This window comes from Monodon monoceros, unplaced genomic scaffold (assembly GCF_005190385.1).
Source record: "Monodon monoceros isolate NGI ecotype Baffin Bay Population unplaced genomic scaffold, NGI_Narwhal_1 Super_Scaffold_12, whole genome shotgun sequence".
Taxonomy (NCBI): Eukaryota; Metazoa; Chordata; class Mammalia; order Artiodactyla; family Monodontidae; genus Monodon; species Monodon monoceros.
In genome coordinates, this window is record NW_021703768.1 from 21,581,651 (window position 1) to 21,603,650 (window position 22,000).

General features: G+C 35.3%; 1 pseudogene; it reads right to left on the reverse strand.

Annotated features, from left to right (window-relative positions):
- Positions 1–337: 337 nt before the first annotated feature.
- The window catches only part of LOC114892055, a 33,530-nt pseudogene continuing 11,867 nt past the window's right edge, over positions 338–22,000 (reverse strand).

Here is a 22,000-nt window from a genome sequence, read left to right on the forward strand (position 1 = left end):
ATTCTTCCAAATCCTTCTTTAAGAGTAAAACAACTTCCCTATCCAGGCCACTTTCAAAAGCTGAAGATTCTGCGGGTGGAGACTCAGATAAAGCATGTAGGTAGGGTTACCCCCCCAGAGCCCTCATGTGCATTTGGATAGAGCATGATTGGAGTTCCTTTGCCTCCCCCCTCCCCCCACCAGGAGGGAAGAGGTGGATGTTGTGGACCCCGGCCTGAGATATATGGCAGTGCCAGCTGCCCCCTACCCACGCTGTCCCCATGTCTCCACTCTGCCGATTGATGCCTGCTCCTCAAAACTTCCTGATCACAAAAGGATAGCCCCCACCCACTGTGGCTCAACTCTGTGCCTCTGGGAGCATGGCAGGGCTATGGATCTCTTCTTCCTCCTCCCGAAAGTAGGCTGGCTTTCCCTGTGAACTGGGAGCCAGCTGGACCTTCAGTGGCCACGAGGCCACCATATGGTTGATGCTCTAGCAGAAGTGGCACTTCTTGGGATGGGGTGGCTGTCTGCATCCCTTGGCATGATGGTCTAGACCTACACAGTTGTAGCACCTGTCTCCCTTTGATCTCCTTTTCTGTATGCTCTTCCCTTTGGGCCGCCTCTCGCTCCCAATACAGAATACCCGACCAGGGCCAGTGATTCGGAGAGATTCCAGGCCCTTGTCACACCTCTTAAAGGTGAACTCCATGGCCTCACCCTCCTTTAGGCTCCGGAAGCCCTCCATGTGCAGCTTACTCTGGTGCACAAAGTCATCCACGGGCCAGGGGGCGGGGTGTTGAGCGCGACCCCAGCACGGGAGGTCACGGACAGGAAGCCGAGCCCCATGCACACAGTGAACCACCTAGAGGTGCGGGCACCGTGCAGCAGCTGCGGCTCCTCCGGCGCCTCCTCAGGTGCGTTGGCGCAGCAAACCCCCAAACTGCTGGTTTGACACAGAGCCCGTGGTCTTCGGCTGAGCCCGCGGCCCTGGGGCCCCTGGTCGGGCGGTCGAGGGCCCCAGAGAAGTTGGGAGGCAAAGGGGTGGCTTGGAGAAGAGGCTGCTACATCTTCCCCAGCACAACAGAGGTGGGAGGGCTCACCCATGTAATTACTTCTGATATAGACAATTGATTCATTTTTCCATTCTTTCAAATCTGTGAATAAAGTATCTTTGGAGAATGTTGCTGCTTGCTAATTACTTTGTACTATATATTCTGAGTTACTACAGTGTTCTTCTCCATATATAGCTTTATTATAGGTTTCCTATCCTCCCTCTACCCCATTCCTACTAGATCATTTCTCCTTAGCTTGTTATAGATATTCTGTGCATGTAGGTCTTGTGTGTGTGCATCGCATAACACTGTCTTTTTATGTATACAGCAGGGGGAGTTGGTGATGGTAGTAGAGAGTTTCATGATAGAAAAACTAATCCTGCAGTCTTTGCGTTCAGTTCTTACTGTAGTTTATTTTACTGGTAATGAGGGATCAGAATTTCAAAGAGTCAGGGAAAGTAGAGCACGTTAACGGTCAGCACAATACAGGTATTCTACAATACAAAGAACATAGCAAAAGTTGCAGAAGTTGTATAGCACAAAAACAAGAAATGATTTAGGGAATGATGGGCTGAAGTCGAGGGAGATAACTCTACTTCGGGAGGCAGAGCTGTCGCATGGTCTGGGGATCTGAGGCAGAGATGTGGCAGAAGCAGGACAAAACCAACAGTGTCACAGAACCCCGGGCCAAAGCTTCAGTATGCAAATGAGCCACAGACCCTTTACAAAAGGAGCTCTCCTTTCAGGAAACCGGACAATTCTAGGATGGGCCTCACAGAACTCAGAAGTCATAAAATTACATTCAACCTAGAAAAAATGTGGATGTCCATCAACAGGGCAAAATTTGACTAAATTACAGTGAATGGATGACTATACAGCCATACATAATAATTTGTTCCACATATGTTAGGATATATGGAGAATTATGCAGCCATAAATAGCAGTTTTTATCCGTATCTGTGGACACAAATAAATGTCTAAGATATTTTTTCCCAGTGGGACAAAGAAACAAGTTGGAAGGGTAATACTTTATACATATAATTATATATTTGTAAAAAATATATATATATGTCTGTGAAGAGTGAAGGAGAGAGAAAAAGAGAGAGAGGAGGCAGGAAAATAAATCTCAGGCCCTGAAAGTAGATTTTCTTGGTGGGAAAGTAAGAGGAAGCTGGCAAATTATCATATTTGAAGTATATGGAGACTGTTATTCAATTCCAAATTCATATTTACTTTTTTATAATTTAATAAAGATTATGTGAAAATATAAACAGTCAAGTATCTTCCTGATTTTATTATTTGCTTTTAGCTTTATGCATGGTCTTTGTGACATAGAACCTTTCAATTTCTCTGCAGTAAATCTGTCAAGCTTCATTCTTTCCTAGGATTTTATGTTTCAATATGTCTTCGGATTTTTTCAATATTAGTGTTTTAAAACTGAATTTGTTTTGGCATAAATTGAGGGACATGCCTCAATGTTTAATGCCTTAATATTTGACTCTAAGCAACTGTATCAAAACTGTATACTCTGCATTCAAGTGGCATTATAACAAATATCTTTTCATAATAATCAAACTCATTCAAACTTAAACCATACATTTCTCACTGATCATATTTTTCAAATATATGCTATTTTAGTCCATTCATGTTTCTATAATAAACCGCCATAGACTGTGTGACTTAAAGAACATTTATTTCATATAGTTCTGGAGGTTGAGAAGGGCAAGAACAAGGCACCTGCTGACTTGATGTCTGGTGAGGGCCCCCTTCCTGGTTCGTAGAAAACTGTTTTCTTGCTGTGTCCTCATATGGCAGAAAGGACATAAAGTCATTAATCCCATTCATGAGGATTCTACCCTCAAGACAATCATTTCCCAAAGGCTCCACCTCCTAACATCATCACATTAGAGATTAGAATTTCAACAGAAAATTTTTGAGGGGATACAACATTCAGTCCATAACACGTCATAGATTTAAAAGTTCTAAAAATTATTTAAATAACCATTGAATTAAAAAATGCATATTGATTCTAGTAAGAGTATCAGAAATAATTTTATATTTAATTTATATATTCTTTTAAAACATTATTCATGTTAAGTAAATTATATGGGGTGTTTGTGTATGTATGGTGTGCATGTGCATAGGATGTGTACATGTGTGTGTTTGTTTGTACTTATATTAAAGAAAGTTAAGAACTCAGGTAGAAAATTTAACTGATTTTCTGGCTAAGGGTACATTCCCAGTGCTGATGATTTCTCACTTGGGGGATTATTAATGAATATGAAAGAGTTACCAAATTGAATCTATAATGATCTTTTATAATCTTCCATTTTAATTCTCTTCATGGAGTTGTAATTTATATTTTATTATGCATTAAAATTAATAATAGTACATTTTAGACATTTGTTACACTTGGGTTAATATAATTATGTACTCTCCCTAACAAATGCTACCCACCACATTTCTTCAACTACCATCACCCTATGAAAAAATAACTAGTGTTTTGAAAAAATAAATATGTATCTTTTTACATAGACTAAAGTTTAATTTTAAGTTACAAAACCATGCATAGTGTTCTTTCCTTGTGTTGAAAATATAATCAATATTGTTAGTTCTTATTCAGGTGAATTAGTTCTTCATAAGCTTTGATGGGTATATCACTTAGTAGATTAATGTAACTTCAGCCCATTACACATAATGGTGGTCAAATTAAATCAGTAAAACTCTGACCACATTCTGGATAGTAAACCAAGGAAAGGTTAATCAGCTTAGTACTGTGCATCACACTACACTTAGAAGTGAATCATATGAGTGTAAATTATGCAAATTATTCCAATGTCTTTTCAAAATAGTAGCAAGTATATTGTGCAGTTTAACCATTGTAAATTCTATAATTATTAAAGTGTTTCATTACTCACCAATTCTGTTATAAAAATATCAAATGGTTACAGTAAATTGTGAAATCATGTACTTTATAACTAAAGAAAGTATACTTTGATGCATTCATAAATGAAAGCTGTTTAATTGTAACTGTAATAAATAAAGGTATTGCAAATCTGTTTGGTCACATAATCAAGTAAAATAGGTTAGGAATATAATTATTTTGATAAATTTTAGGTTATTCAAAATGTCATTAGGGAAGATATTATGAAATGAATCAAAAAATAAAACCATAAAACATTTTAAATTGTGTCAGACCGTATCTCTATTTATGCCTTTGATTCAAAACCAAAGTACTGACAGTTTCCACTATTTCTGATTAGTTAATTTTACTTCAGAAATATATAAATGTGACAGCCTGGAACAATGGAAAGAAAAGAAGAACAGAGTCAAGGCCCTGTGCCCCCAGACCAAATTTGTCTCCTATTTTTTGTAAAACATTGAGCAAGTTATTTAATCAAGTGAAATATCTTTCTTGGAGTGTAAACAGAAATAGATGGATAAACTTCAAAATCTGAATAAATCGCAGAACAGTAGAGAAATGGATGAAAAACACGATTTCCCTAAAACTCTCAACAAATATCCATCAGAGAGTTAAAATGTTTTAATACTATCAACATAAGAAAAACAAACTTTGATTTCCATATTGCCTATTGATTATTCAGTATCAAATTGTATTTTGAACATATGCTGTGTTTGTGTGACACTTGTGTTTCATTATCATCTTCTCAGTCATCCCACCCACCCAGCCAATCATGTATTCATTCATCCATTTGTAACTGGACTGTATCCTGAAATGTTCATGTTTATGTTACTCTTTTTGAACATTCATATAAATACCATTCTACCCACATTGCCTCTAGGTGTATTATGGTTGACTTACTGAGAACACAGAGGTAAAAGCCTTAAATACTAATAACTTGATTATCGAAAAATGGACTCTTGAAAATCAAAAATAAAATGTCATGTGATTAAAAAAATGACACATATTCTTTCTGAAAGAAAATAATGTCATCAGCTAATCCTTCAGCCCCATTGGAGATAAGATGATGAATTTGTGGACTGGGAGTTGTGAAGAGAAAGACATGAATCATGACATTAGTTTGGGCCAAGGAGCTGCAAGCAATGGGGTTTCACATGGTGATAAGGAATGAAGATTAGAGACAAAGATAGGATGCTGACCAAGATCCAACCAGCCTCAGAGAGCCCAATGGAGTTACAGTCACATATGCATACCACTAACTAACACTGGGTAAACACCTCCTGTTTCCCTTGCTGATATTTTTGAGCTATTCTTCTCTTTGGTGCAGGGAAGACCTTCTCCCAAGACCTGGGGTCATGTTAATTAAGGATCATGCAAACAAACTACACCTGCTGCTGAGACTTGGCTAAGGCAAGCAAAACAAAACCACTTTTTTTATAAAATACATTTGCCCTTTCCTACATCTTTTCAATCACCCAGGAAATGTAACATTTCAGTACAGCAGTGTTTTTAATCAAGGAAGATTCTACTGAAGGGGAAAGGAAGAATCACAACATTTCTCTATCAATGAAACACATTCTTGTTGCTCTTTCAGTAAAAATATTTTCATCAACTTAATGTCCAAACCCTACAGGAACAGGGCACACAGTTATAAAAAAAAAAAGAATCTTTAGCTCATGGATATTATTGCCTGGTTAGTGGAGTAAAATATTAAACTTTAAAAATATGCAATTACTCACAATTACAAATTCTGGGAAATGTTATGAAGGATGCATATAGGGTGATATCAAATAAATATGGGATAGATCAAAAGAAACTGGCTTGGGGGCAGTACTAGAATATTCTGATTTGAGGAATGATCAGAGAGTTGGGAAGTTTTGACTTTAGGATTCTCCCATGGATTCTAGCCCAAAGGTGAGGCTATGAAATCTAGGTTTTCTAAAAAGCACCAAATTACAGTGGGGTGGCAATCCATATTAGCAAGTGAAAATAAATAATTATAAAGATGGAGTGGGACCTCAAACAAGAAGTAGTAATAAAAACTAAAAGTCAGTGGAGATAAAAAAGGTCTGAAGTTTTTTTGGAAAAAATGAGTAGTTGGTTTAGAATTGATGCCAGTATTAAGCAGGGTGCTCCAGAGAACCAATATGATATATCTATATATGTATCTATATCTATATCTATATCTGTCAATCTATGTCTAGATCTATGCACACATATAAACACATATATGTATTTATATGTGCATGTATTAAGAGGTTTTTTTTTCTTTTTTTAAGGATTGGCTCATGTGATTGTTAGGGCTGGTAAGTACAAAATTCATAAATCAGGCCAGCAATCTCTAAACTCAGGCAGGGATTGATGTTGGAGTCCTGAGTCTAAAATTAGGTAGCTTGGCAGGCTGGAAACTTGGCAGGAGCTGACATTATAGTCATGAGTAAGAATTTCTTGGGGAAAACTCAGTTTTTGCTCTTAAGGCTTTCATATGGTTGGGTGAGGTTCACTCACATTATCAAAGGTAATCTACTTTGCTTAAAGTCAACTTGTAGATGTTAATCCCATCTGCAAAATGCCTTCACAGCAACACTTAGTGTTTAATTAAGTCACTGGATGCTATAGCTTAGTCAAGCTGGCACATAAAATTAACCATCATATAGCATAAACGATAAGAAGAGGAAGGTGTGGTAGGTGGTGCTTATCAAATTCAAAACAAATAGATTTTTTATTTTTCACATTTTTCCATCTCAAGTATCTAGTTCTAGTTCTGTAATGTATGTTTATATTCCCTTCAGTTATTTCCTGAAAATGCCTTTACTGCAGTCATAATGTTTTATTTTCTTTAGTCTTAGAGAACTTTCTAATTTTGTCTTATTATTTCTTAATATCTGACTGCCTTTATTTCTCCTTTTCACCATAAAATTATCAAACTTTTCACAATACTTAGAAATTCTATGTACTGTATTTTTCAATATTATAGTTAAATGTTTCAGTCATCTAATTTGAATCACTCTAAATATTGATTTAATATATTAGAGGCACATTTTCCAGAACATTATTAGTTATATAAAGTAATGTAAAAATAAAACATATGGTTCTATTTTATTCAAATTAAAAGTCATAAGAAAGCATAAACACATTAAATAAACTTAGAAACAGCTTGTATCAAGAGTAATAAATAAAAACTGGATCTTTAATGCACACAAGTTATATAATATTAATTACAGGTCTTCAGACCAGATATTTTTATTTACCAAATGAGTTTAGATTAAAGGTATTTTCTTCAAAGGAACAAAAAAAGAGCCTAATTAGTTATTTCACTTAGAACTAGTACAAATGTAAAAATGTGGATTTCCTAAATATCATTTTATTGTATTATCTATTAATAAATTTATATACTGTATTATAAAGCTTACTTATTCAGTATCACATTAACACTGGTTTTATATATATATATGTATATATATATATATATATATATATATATATATATATATATATATATATATATAAAACAAAGCACAGGCTGTGATCTTATCTGCATGCTTCTAGGTATGTTTCCAGAGTCACTATTCCTAACAATTGCTGCCCCCAAATTCACTTTCATATATGACTTCATAATATTATGGCCAAAACAGGGTTAAATGTCAAAAGAGTAATGTAAAAATAGTAATAAACATTTTTTGCAAATTTGCTTTGTTTTGAAAATAAAGCTAAGATAGCTTCATGGTATGCTATGAAGCAGGCATCATTGTTAGCACTATTTTTCAGCCAAAGAAACAGACATTTAGAATTAGTAAATAATTTTTTGTGGTTAAAAGAGGTCATGTTTCAAAGCTGAAATTGAAATCAGGTAAGCATTAACCAAAACTTTAATCGTAGTCGAAGTTTCCATGGTACTATAATCAAACAAACAAACAAAAAATAAAATAAATAATTCTAGCCATTACATAATTTGAAAAAACTATTATCTAATCAAGTTTCAATAATTCCCTTTGTGCTAGAAATAATATATTAGCTTAAGTGAACAAATGGATTTGCAGAAAATTTGTCCTTTTGCAGCCAGACTCTCAGGATGACCCTCATGATCCCCATTTTCTGATATTCATGCCTTTATGTGATCTCTTTCGAATGTCGGCAGAACACGTGGCTTGCTTCTAATCAACAGAAAATGAGAATCATGTCAGGATATATATGATTACGTTTTTGCTACTAAATGATTGCATTTCATAAAATTGGAGAACCCATCTTGATGGAGTTTCTTTCTCTCTTCCTTGCTGAGTTTGAACAAGCAAACAGCCATTTTTGGAAACCCTCTTGGCAAGTAACTGTGAGAGGCCTCTAGTCACTGAGGGAAGTCACTGCCTGACAGACAGAAAGATGATTGAGTCCTCAATTCTAAAGATGCAAAGAACTGAATTCTGCTAAAAATTTGAGTGAGTTTGAAAGTGGATCCATCCCTAGTCAGAATTCAAATGAGACTTCAACCCTATCCTACATGTTTATTGAAGTCTTGTGAGGTCCTAAGCAAAAGACCCAGATAAACCAATGCCTGGCTTCTGATTCATAGAAAATTGTGAAGTAATAAATATCTATTGTAACAAGAGATAAATAATAGAGCTCCTTAGTTTTTCATTTTAGATTTCTCACTAAAAGTGACATTGGGTTGATTGTCATTCATGAAGTGTCCCTCATTGTTATTTTAAAATGCTTATAAGACACTCTTAAAGATAATCCATGCTCATGTACAGAAATATACCACAACTCTGAAAACAAAACCAAAAATATGCTATATGCTTCTAAATATAATCTTTCTTAAATATAAATCATAATGACACCTGTAAACTTCAATGGCTTAAAACAATACTAATTATATGACTCATAAGTCTATGGCTGTTTTAGACATTCTCCAGAAACAGGATATGCCAGCTCCTCCCACCCCCAAATGTCAAGACAGATGATCGCACACACAGAAAAAGAGGACATAAAAAAGTTTATTACTTATATAATGAGATATTTTGGTAAGAGCAGGGCAGGAAAGGTTTCCAAGCTGGCCTAAAAATGGCTGGAGAGTGCATGGAAAGGAGACTGGCTTGGGTTTTCACAGTGGTTAGGGAGTGGCACCAGGGTGTGTTTCTTGTGTGCAGCAAAGGGCTTATATGGTTTTAAATTCTGTGAGCACCACAAGAGGGAGTACACAGATATTCTTATCAGCTTTCTGAGATTTGAGACAGAAGGGAAAGAGGAAGAGATAAGGCCCAAAAGTTGTCAGCAGCCAAATATCAAACAGAGTCAGACTCATTATTACAATGATAGATTGAGTAGATTTTTCTGATTTCAGCTCTGATCCCTCATGTGTCTGTGGCTACCTGTAGGCAGCTCTGTCGACTGCTGATCTAGAATGGATGTCTGGAAAACTGAGCTCTCCTCCAGCATTTGTTCCACAGTAGAGGAAGAGACCCAAAAGGGAGGCTTGAAGCACTCAGATATTGAAGGCTACGGCTTAGAACTAGAAACCTGAAACTTTGTAATATACTAACTAAAATAAATCATAAGGTCAACTTAGATTCAAAAAGTGGAGGAGACTCCTTTTCTCGATGAAAAGCATTGCAAAATCAATTTGCAAGAACATGATTACAGAGAGTAGGATAATTAAAGTCATTTTTGTAAACAATCTACTATAGAGATGACTAGAGGAAAACATTAAACTATCCATATTTTATTTCATGGCATGCAAATTTGAACACATTGAATTTAACTGAAACAAGGGAAAGAGTCATGATTTACACCTCACCATTCAGTCTTTTAACCAAAAAGAATAAAATTATACTAACCAAAAATTTAAGTGGCCATCTTTTTGCAATGTAAGTTGATTTTCAATCACTCAGATGCTATTTCTCCCCTGAAAGTTATTGAATAATAGTAAACAATGAATAGTGACTGAAATCATTTTAAATTAACCTATTCAGAAATGGCAATTTCCAAGGAAAAGAATGCAAAGCAGAGGTAGGGGATGGTGAGATTTATAGAAATATTAATTAAATTAAGGGGTAGCAGCACAAAGAGGAAGATTCCTAGGAGCAGGGTATCAAAGGATTGCATTTTCTCATGTATTTTATCAACTCAGAGAATTAGAAAATGAAGCAGTAGTATAGTGATTTTAGTAGTATCTTAATAGTGCATGTCTGGACAATGCTAAAAAGTACAAACTTAATTGGCTGCATCTAAACCTGCCCAACAATTATAGTTTAATAAAGAATCCCACTGTAATACTAGAAGTTAAATCTAAGCCACGTTCAGGCTTCACACGCTGTCCTTTGGGAAATACAACACTATGGTTAATCTCACTTTATCTGAAAATTAATTGTATGATACATATCACCAGGGAACTTCTGAAAAGATATTCAAACATAAAGGAATGGGTTATTTTAGAAAAGAAAATACCATAATTTGAGATAAAAGAGAATCTTGAACATGATGATTAAATCAACCTATTAAGCAGTAACATACTTAATGGTAAATCACTAGCAGCAGTTTACTAAAAACTTGAAAATAAGAAGGGAATGCCCACCACAGTTATTTAATGATGTCCTGCAAGAAGAGGAAGAACAATGGAAAAGACTGATAGATTTTGGCTAGTTGCTCTAATTAAGAGAGGATGTGACTTTCTACTTGGAAAGATTATAGGAAGCTAACGTATCATTAGAACATATACAATAAGAGTTGGACACACTACTCTGCTACAACATAAAATTATAGAAGTCAGTAACTCTCATATATATCAACGATAATAGGATAGAAATTATATGTGTTTAGAACAAGATAGAAACTAAAATAGAATGAATATTCCATTTCACCAAATAACCCAAACGACACGTTATTTCCTAAAAGTTTCCTAGAAGTTAATTCCATTATAAATATTCAATACTGATCAAAATATAATACACAATACGATTGAATACTTGTCTAAATTAATACTATAAATGATTCTGGGTAAGATTTCTATTTAAATGTACTCTATCACCATAAGCCTGTTTTTCAATTACATAAAGTTACTCCAAAATTTCAATACAAACCCAAAAGAAATACTAGATGTCAAACATATTTGAAAAAATGCAGGCTAATTTTACTATCTTATGTTTAAATACATTATTTCTTTATAAAAGGTAAAGCAATGATGTACTAGAACAAAAAAATAAACCTATTAGATCAATGAAAATAATAGAGAACCTAGTTGTAGAGCATTTTGTTGAATACAAATGTAAGAGAATATCCACATACTCAGACATTCATACACACACAAACCTATACAAACACACACACACACACACCCCTAGAGTATAACAGTACTTTAAAATGGAGGTTATTCTTGTATGTTCTATAAATAATAAATAATATTATTGTAATGGTAAGGGAATTCATAAAACTGTGTGATTCACTGAGTATACCAAGTCTTCAGATAATTTTAATGTTCTTTACACTCTATTTTTCAATTTTTCTACAATGAATGGAACACACAATTTATACTCTAATTTCAGAAAAGAAACAATAAATACTTAAAAATAATTTGAAAAGTGAATTGAAAACTGAGAAGAAAATAATCATACTTGAAATATTCAAAGTGTAATTTTATTATCAGTAAAAATATAAAACCAGAGTCTCGGTGATTTTGTGCCTGAGTTAGAAAATATGTTATGCTTGCATACTTTCTTGTATGAAAGAGTTCAACATGTTTATCTTTTTCTTTACTTATATTCAATTCACACATATACATATCAGAGAAGGGAAAAGGAAGCTGGCAAAGTGAACCATTTCCTAGAAATTAAAATAAATATAAACGTTCTGGGAATGGAAATCTTTCCATAAATTAGTGGTTCACAAGTCTGATGCAGAATTCTTTCAGAGAGACCTGAGGTCAAATGTATTTCTAAAATAATGCTAAAACATTATTTTTTGTTTTCACCAATATTCTCTCATAATTGTAGAGTGGAGCTATCTAAATGCTACATGACTTTGATGGGGTAATTGCTCTCATGACTAATGGATGTGAATGGAATTGTGTACAGTATATTCTTATGTTTCCTAGAATATTCTGAAATAGACAGTGCATAGATAGATGATACGTAGGTAGAAATATATATATTTTTTTTCAGAGATTAATTCTATTTTTTTTCAGAGTTCATGCCATACTCTTACTAGCTATGTGCAATTATAACTAGCATGATCTCTGTAATATTATTTTCCAATAATTCATCATTATTTGGAAACCCCCAATTTTTCTGCATTTATGTGGAAATACAAACAATACATAGTTTTCTTGCCTTGCAATATTTTTTAAAAATTTAGGAAACTTTTAGGTATCTGAAGCTTATTTTTTAGAATTTTAGTTAGGATATATTTTCTTGCAGTTAAGAATAGATGTTTGGCTTAGAAAGGGAGATTAGACGACTTGGTTTCTCAACTCACATTTGTAGCATCTATGTATAAAGTTGCTGAAGTAAGATAAAATGAGTCCTTTCTATTAAACATAGACATGGTTTGTGCTTTAAAAGTCAAATATTGTTATACCTTTACAAAAGATACATGGAAATGTCCCTGAAGCATCTTACAATTTTTAACTTATATCTTGACCTTGAGTACACATCTTTCCAAATTGCTTTCTAATATAGCTATATTGAGGTATAAATGATGTACAAAAAAGAGCACAAATTTAGTGTCTAAAATTTGATGAATTTGATTACATTCATACACCGTGTATGTGTGTATCACAAAGATTAAGGAAATAAACATGCACATCACCTCCAAAAGTTTCCTCATGTTCCGTGTGTATGTTAAGAATACTTAACATGAAATCTACCCTCTTAACAAATTTTTAAGTGTTTGATCAAGCTACTCCACCATTTGTTAATTGCAGGCACTATGTTGTACCCCAGATGTCTAGAACTTATCCATCTTGTATAACTGTAACTTTATACCCACTGGACAGTAACTCTTATTTTCCCTTCCCCATGCCTTGGCAACCATCATTTATTTTCTGCTTCTACAAGTTTGACTATTTTAGATAACTCCTGTAAGTGGAATAACGCAGTATTTGTCCTTCTGTGACTGACTTAATTCATTTAGCATAATGCTTTACAGGTAGAGCCAGGATTTTGTCTTTCGTTTTTAAGGCAGAATGATATTCTATTGTATGTGCATACCACATTTTCTTTATCCATTTGTCTATTGATGAATATCTGGCTTTTCATATCTTGTCTATCATGAATAATGCTACAATGAATGAAAGTCCTCTTTTTTTTAACGTCTTTATTGGAGTATAATTGCTTTACAATGGTGTGTTACTTCCTGCTGTATAACAAAGTGAATCAGCTATATGTATACATATTTCCCTATATCTCCTCCATCTTGTGTCTCCCTCCCACAATCCTACCCCACCCCTGTAGGTGGACAAAAAGCACCCAGAGCTTATCTTCCTGTGCTATGTCGCTGCTTCCCACTAGCTAGCTATTTTACATTTGGTAGTGGATATATGTGCATGCCACTCTCTCAGTTCGTCCCAGCTTACACTTCCCCCTCCCTGTGTCCTCAAGTCCATTCTCTACGTCTGCACCTTTATTCCTATCCTGCTCCTACGTTCTTCAGAACTTTTTTTTTTTTTTGAGATTCCATATATACATGTTAGCATACAGTATTTGTTTTTCTCTTTCTGACATACTTCACTCTGTATGACAGACTCTAGGTCCATCCACCTCACTACAAAAAACTCAATTTTGTTTCTTTTTATGACTAGGTAATATTCCATTGTGTATATGTGTCACATCTTCTTTATCCATTCATCTGTCGATGGACATTTAGGTTGCTTCCATGCCCTGGTTATTGTAAATAGAGCTGCAATGAACAATGTGGTATATGACTGTTTTTGAATTATGGTTTTCTCAGGGTATATGCCCAGTAGTGGGATTGCTGGGTCTTATGGTAGTTCTATTTTTAGTTTATTGAGGAACCTCCATACTACTCTCCATAGTGGCTGTATCAATTTACATTCCCATCAACAGTGCAAAAGGGTTCCCTTTTCTCCACACCCTCGCCAGCATTTATTGTTTGTAGATTTTTTGATGATGGCCATCCTGACTGGTGTGTGGTGATACCTCATTGTAGATTTTGTGTGTGTGTGTGTGTGTGTGTGTGGTACGTGGGCCACTCACTGTTGTGGCCTCTCCAATTGTGGAGCACAGGCTCCAGACACACAGGCTCAGCGGCCATGGCTCATGGGCCCAGCTGCTCCGCGGCATGTGGGATCCTCCTGGAGCAGGGCACGAACCCGTGTCCCCTGCATCAGCAGGTGGACTCTCTACCACTGTGCCACCAGGGAAGTCCCCTCATTGTAGTTTTGATTTACATTTCTCTAATGATTAGTGATGTTGAGTATCCTTTCATGTGTTTGTTGGCAATCTGTATAACTTCTTTGGAGAAATGTCTATTTAGGTCTTCTGTCCATTTTTGGATTGGGTTGTTTGTTTTTATGATATAGAGCTGTATGAGCTGCTTGTATATTTTGGAGATTAATCCTTTGTCAGTTGCTTCATTTGTAAATATTTTCTCCCATTCTGACTGTTGTCTTTTTGCCTTGTTTATGGTTTCCTTTGCTGTGCAAAAGCTTTTAAGTTTCATTAGGTCCCATTTGTTTATTTTTGTTTTTATTTCCATTTCTCTAGGAGGTGGGTCATAAAGGATCTTGCTGTGATTTATGTCTATGCCTATGTTTTCCTCTAAGAGTTTTATAGTGTCTGGACTTACATTTAAGTCTTTAATCTATTTTGAGTTGATTTTTCTGTATGGTGCTAGGGAGTGTTCTAATTTCATTCTTTTACATGTAGCTGTCCAGTTTTCCTAGCACCACTTATCGAAGAGGCTGTCTTTTTTCCATTGTATGTTCTTGCCTCCTTTATCAAAGATAAGGTGATCATATGTGCATGGGTTTATCTTTGGGCTTTCTAACCTGTTCCATTGATCTATTTTTCAGTTTTTGTGCCAGTACCATGCTGTCTTGATTACTGTAGCTTTGTAGTATAGTCTGAAGTCAGGGAGCCTTATTCCTCCAGCTCTATTTTTCTTTCTCAAGATTGCTTTAGCTAGTCAGGGTCTTTTGTGTTTCCATACAAATTGTGAAATTTTTTGTTCTAGCTCTGTGAAAAATGCCGTTGGTAGTTTGATAGAGATTGGACTGAATCTGTAGATTGCTTTGGGTAGTATAGTCATTTTCACAATATTGATTCTTCCAATTCAAGAACATGGTATATCTCTCAATCTGTTTGTATCATCTTTAATTTCTTTCATCAGTGTCTTATAGTTTTATGCATACAGGTCTTTGTCTCCCTTGGTAGGTTTATTCCTAGGTATTTTATTCTTTTTGTTGCAGTGGTAAATGGGAGTGTTTCCTTAATTTCTCTTTCAGATCTTTCATCATTAGTGTATAGGAATGCAGGAGATTTCTGTGCATTAATTTTGTATCCTACTACTTTACCAAATTCATTGATTAGCACTAGTAGTATTCTGGTAGCATCTTTAGGATTCTCTATGTATAGTATCATGTCATCTGCAAACAGTGACAGTTTTACTTCTTCTGATTTGTATTCCTTTTATTTATTCTTCTTCTCTGATTGCTGTGGCTAAAACTTCCAAAACTACTTTGTATAATAGTGGTGAGAGTGGGCAAGCTTGTCTTGTTCCTGATCTTAGTGGAAATTGTTTCACATCTTCACCATTGAGAACAATGCTGGCTGTGGATTTGTCATATACAGCCTTTGTTATGTTGAGATAAGTTCCCTCTATGCCTACTTTCTGCAGGGTTTTTATCATAAATGGGTGTTGACTTTTGTCAAAAGCTTTCTCTGCATCTATTGAGATGATCATATGGTTTTTCTCCTTCACTTTGTTAATAAGGTGTATCATGTTGATTGATTTGCGTATACTGAAGAATCCTTGCATTCCTGGAATAAACTCCATTTGATCATGGTGTATGATCCCTTTAAAGTGCTGTTGGATTCTGTTTGCAAGTATTTTGTTGAGGATTTATGAATCTATGTTCATCAGTGATATTGGCCTGTAGTTTTCTTTTTTATGACGTCTTTGGCTGGTTTTGTTATCAGAGTGATGTTGGCCATGTAGAATGAGTTTGGAAGTGTTCTTCCCTCTGCTATATTTTGGAAGAGTTTGAGAAGGATAGGTGTTAGCTCTTCTCTAAATGTTTAATAGTATTCGGCTCTGAAGCCTTCCGGTCCTCGGCTTTTGTAACAAACAAGGAAGATTTTTAATCACAGTTTCCTTTTCAGTGCCTGTAATTGGTCTCTTTTTAGTTTCGATTTCTTCCTGGTTCAGTCTTACAAGGTTGTGCTTCTCTAAGAATTTGTCCATTTCTTTCAGGTTGTCCATTTTATTGGCATATAGTTGCTTGTAGTAATCTCTCATGATCCTTTGTATTTCTGCAGTGTCACTCTTTACTTCTCTTCTTTCATTATAATTTCCATTTATTTGAGTCTTCTCCCTTTTTTTCTTGATGAGTCTGGCTAACGGTTTATGCATTTTGTTTATCTTCTCAAAAACTAGCTTTTAGTTTTATTGATCTTTGCTATCATTTCCTTAATTTCTTCATTTATTTCTGATCTGATATTTATGATTTCTTTCCTTCTGCTAACTTTGGGTTTTTTGTTTTTCTTTCTCTAATTGCTTTAGGTGTAAGGTTAGGTTGTTTATTTGAGCTGTTTCTTGTTTCTTGAGGTAGGATTGCATTACTATAAACTTCCCTCTTGAACTGCTTTCACTGCATCCTACAGGTTTTGGGTCATTGTGTTTTCACTGTCATTTGTTTCTAGGTATTTTTTTTATTTCATCTTTGATCTCTTCGGTGATCTCTTGGTTATTTAGTAGCATATTGTTCAGCCCCCATGTGTTTGTAGTTTTTACAGATTTTTTCCTGTAGTTGATACCTAGTCTCATAGCGTTGTAGTTGGAAATGATATGTGATATGATTTCAATTTTCTTAAATTTCCCGAGGCTTGATTTGTGACCCAAGGTATGATCCATCATGGAGAATGTTCCATGAGCCCTTGAGAAGAAAGTGCATTCTGTTGATTTTGGATGGCATGTCCTATAAATATCAATTAAGTCCACCATTTTAATGTGTCATTTAAAGTTTGTGTTTCCTTAATTATTTTCATTTTGGATGATCTGTCCTTTGGTGAAAGTGGGGTGTTCAAGTTCCCTACTATTATTGTGTTGCTGTCGATTTCCCCTTTTATGGCTGTTAGCATTTGCCTTATGTATAAAGGTGCTCCTATGTTGGGCACATAAACATTTACAATTGATATATCTTTTTCTTGGATTGATCCCTTGATCATTATGTAGTGTCCTTCTTTGTCTCTTGTAATAGCCTTTATTTTAAAGTCTATTTTGTATGACATGAGAATTACTACTCCAGCTTTCTTTGATTTCTATTTCCATGGATTATCTTTTTCTATCAGTCTGTAGGTGTCCCTAGGTCTGAGGTGGGTCTCTTGTAGACAGCATATATACAGGTCTTGTTTTCGTATCCATTCAGCCAGTCTATGTCTTTTGGTTGGAGCATTTAATCCATTTACATTTAAGGTAATTATCAATATGTATATTCTTATTACCATTTTCTTAATTGCTTTTGGCTTGTTTTTGTAGGTCTTTTCCTTCTTTTGTGCTTCCTGCCTAGAGAAGTTCCTTTAGCATTTGTTGTAAAGCTGGTTTGGTGGTACTGAATTCTCTTAACTTTTGCTTGTCTGTTAAGGCTTTTATTTCTTTGTCAAATCTGAATGAGATCCTTGCTAGGTAGAGTAATCTTTGTTGTAGTTTTTTCCCTTTCATCATTTTAAATATGTCCTGTCACACCCTTCTGGCTTGCAGAGTTTCTCCTGAAAGATCAGCTCTTAACCTTATGGGGAGTCCCTTGTAGGTTATTTGCTGCTTTTCCCTTGCTGCTTTTAATATTTTTTCTTTGTATTTAATTTTTGATAGTTTGATCAATAGGTGTTGGTGTGTTTCTCCTTGGGATTTTCCTGTATGGGACTCTGTGTGCTTCCTGGACTTGATTGACTATTTCCTTTTTCATATTAGGGAAGTTTTCAACTCTAATCTCTTCAAAAATTTTCTCAGACCCTTTCTTTTTCTCTTCTTCTTCTGGGACCCCTATAATTTGAATGTTGGTGCATTTAATGTTGTCCCAGAGGACTCTGAGACTGTCCTCAGTTCTTTTCATTCTTTTTTCTTTATTCTGCTCTGGGGTAGTTATTTCCAATATTTTATCTTCCAGGTCACTTATCTGTTCTTCTGCCTCAGTATTCTGCTATTGATTCCTTCTAGAGAATTTTTAATTTCTTTTATTGTGTTGTTCATTATTGTTTGTTTGCTCTTTAGTTCTTCTAGGTCCTTGTTAAATGTTTCTTGTATTTTCTCCATTCTATTTCCAAGATTTTGGATCATCTTTAATATCATTACTGTGAATTCTTTTTTAGGTAGACTGCCTGTTTCCTCTTCATTTGGTCTGGTGGATTTTCTCTTGCTCCTTCATCTGCTGTGTATTTCTTTGTCTTCTCATTTTGTTAATTTACTGCGTTTTTTTTTTTCTCAGCCTGCAGGTTTGTATTTCCTGTTGTTTTTGGTGTGTGTCCCCAGTGGGTAAGGCTGGGTCAGTGGCTTGTGTAGGCTTCCTGGTGGAGGGGACTGGTGTCTGTGTTCTTGTGGATGAGGCTGCATCTTGTCTTTCTGGTGGGCAGGACCATGTCTGGTGGTGTGTTTCGCAGTGTCTGTGAACTTATTATGCTTCTAGACAGCCTCTCTGCTAATGGCTGGGGTTGTGTTCCTCTCTTGCTAGTTGTAGCTTGCTGGTCTTTGAGTGGAGCTGGGTCCTAGCAGTGAGATGGAGATATCTAGGAGAGCTTTCACCATTTGATATTACGTGGGGCCGGGAGGTCTCTGGTGGACCAATGTCCTGAATTCAGCTCTCCCACCTAAGAGGCCGAGGCCTGACCCCGGCTGGAGCACAATGACTCTGTCAACCACATGGGTACTAGTGTTGGAGCGTCTCCTGCAGAGGCAAGGAGTGGCTGTGGCTCACTGCAGGCACAAGGACACTGGCAGCAGAAGTCTGTGAAGTACTCCTTGGTGTGAGCTCTCCTGGAGTCTGCCATTATCCTCACCAGAGAAACTCTGAAAGTCCTCTTTAAGGGCATCTGCTTCTTGCCTCTAGCAAAAACTACATGTGTGATTATTTGAGTTGTGAGCTAAACTAAATACTCTTTTTCCTCAAGGGAAACCATTTTTACCGAAAAAAAAATCTTGAACAGAAATCATGGTAATTCAGACCTGGGTGTTTTGCAAACACTTTACAGGGAAGACAAAGTGAGCCACTCACTTTAAGGAAAACAACTTTTTCTGATCATTGCTATTAGCAAAATGAATGCTCTGGGGCAAAAATTAGAATTTTAGAAATTGTCAGCTATGGCTCCTCAACTCGGAAAGAATTTTCCATGAAATAAATGGTAATATTAATAAATGTATATCAACTTTCAGAAGACCTGTATAACTATTGAAGCAATATTTTCCAAAGTAACAAAGGACAAAATTATACTTGTGTATTAGGTCCATTTACAGTACAACATAGACATTGATTTCAGTAGAGTATGACAAGTTCATTGGTATGGTTTCATATTTCACTTATACTGTTTTAGCTTGGATCAGGATGAATATGCACAATGATCTCAGAAGCTAATTAATTGCTAATCCTTTCCTGGATTTCATCCGTTTTTGGATATCCTTTATATCCTTTGACTAAAACATTTTGTAACAAATTGAATGCAGAAACAGATACAGGAGTCAAGTTATCTTCTATTAAAGCAGACTTAAAGATAGGTGCAAAAACATAAAACAATATCATTCCTCTGAGTAATTTACTGTTGTTTTAGAGAACATCATTTTTTAATGTGTTGATTGTGTTAGTGATAGGGATAGAGTAGGATAAATTAAATAGTCAGTTTACAAATCCCACTAGGGGATTAAGGACAGAAGGGAATTTTAAGGGAGTTTGGGAGACTGTTGTAAGCTAATGCCCACTTGAGAAAAGAATCTAGTAATGTAACAACAATCTACACTACCTTGAAGAAGACCAGGTGCATCCAAGCTCCATATACACTTCAAGTCACAAGTCCTGATAATTAAAACACAAGACAATACATATGGGGTCTGAATCTTGTTACATGAATTCAAAGAGTTAATAGTCCTGGAAAAGTAGCACTTCTGATGTAGACAAGATAAAAATATAGGTGAAAGGGGAAAGAAACTAGGTGAAAGGGGACATTATACCAAAATCTGAGATAAATTACCATATTTTGGTATATGTTACCACCCTTTTGCTAATATACGTATGATTTAAAAAGCACCATGACAGTCTCCATTATACCATATAGAGCCAAAGGAGAGACTAATGATGTAAGCCTTGACGTCTGCCCAAGAATGAGGAAGAAGGTGGTCTTCTCCCCTCCCCGCTTTTTCTTTGATTATAAAAATGTAGCTCTCTTTGTTCTCCAGGCTGCTGCACTCCCTTGCCAGCCCGCATGTATCTTTCACAAGCATCCTATGCTAATAAACTCGCCCTTTGCCTGCTGCTTTCCCTCCCACTGAATTCTTTCGGTAACCAGACAAAAGAACCTGAGCTTCAGTAAATCCTGACATGAGGTGAGCGGTTTTAATCAAAAGACAGCGGGTTCAAGTCCCCTTCTAGTCAGGGATCATGGGTTCAAGTCCGAATCTGAGGTGCGGGTGGGTTAAGTTCCAGCCTGTGGGTCCGAGTCACAATCTGAGTTTTGGCTGGGTTTGAGTCCCACACGAGAAGGACTGCAGTTTCATTAGTATGTAATGGGTTTATTCTTGGTATTCTAAAACTGATTCATAGATCAGTTTTTAAATCATAAATTTAAAAACTTTCTCACGTTTATTTACTAATACAATACAAATCATATATATATATACATATATATATCTCACATTAAAAATCACATCTTTGGGATCATTTTTTTCTCTTTAAGAATATAAAAAGGTTCTGAGATAAAAAAACTTTCAAAACTCTAATTTAAAGGAATATTAACTGAGAGAATTTTATACATAAAAGATTAAAACAACAATAAAAATGACATAAACCAAGTATGCATAGACATTTTTCCATATCTCTATTAATTATATATGTAATGTCTTGGTCAAAAAGCTGTTATATCATTACTAAATGATTCATAATAAATATAGAATAATTATAAAATGAAGCTATAAGACTAAACACATACACACCTGAAATGCTCTTGCAAATGATATAATTTGTGAAAGTACTATTCAGTTATACCTCATATACATATATACTCTAAAATTCATAAACTACAAAATTACTTTAAGATCACTTTTATTTGATATTTGACTGGCATAGCCTTTTTTTTTAAAAAAAGAATAAAGGTAAAAATGTAAAGTCAAAAGTAATTTTCTTGTAGTTTCCATTATAGATGGCTAAAATATACCTATAGTATAATAATATGTGTATAAAAATATTATGCATTTAGATTATTTTGAATGTAGAAGTAGTTAGCTTTTACCAAACACTGAGTAGCTATTAGAGCCACAAACAAGGTACCAAGTTTGAAGAAAGATCAATCACCATTTGGGTATGGTTTGACCTTCAATATATTGCTCCCTTTCAGACTTGTCACACTACCCACTGCTGCTCTCAGTGCAATAGCGTGTGTAAGTCATGTTTGCTATAGAATGGCACCATTCCTCTATATTCCCTCCAAAATTCCAGCTCATTGTAGAGGACCCAGTTTTCAAACACTGCTGCAGCTTTGGCTGACAATACAGATATTTTTTATCTTCGATAGCACTGCCCCCAAAATATTTTATTCAAAGAGCTAAATTTACCTTTTGTTCACTTTTTATCATAAATCTTTCTACCAGCAAGAGACACAGGCATAGGTCTGATAATGAC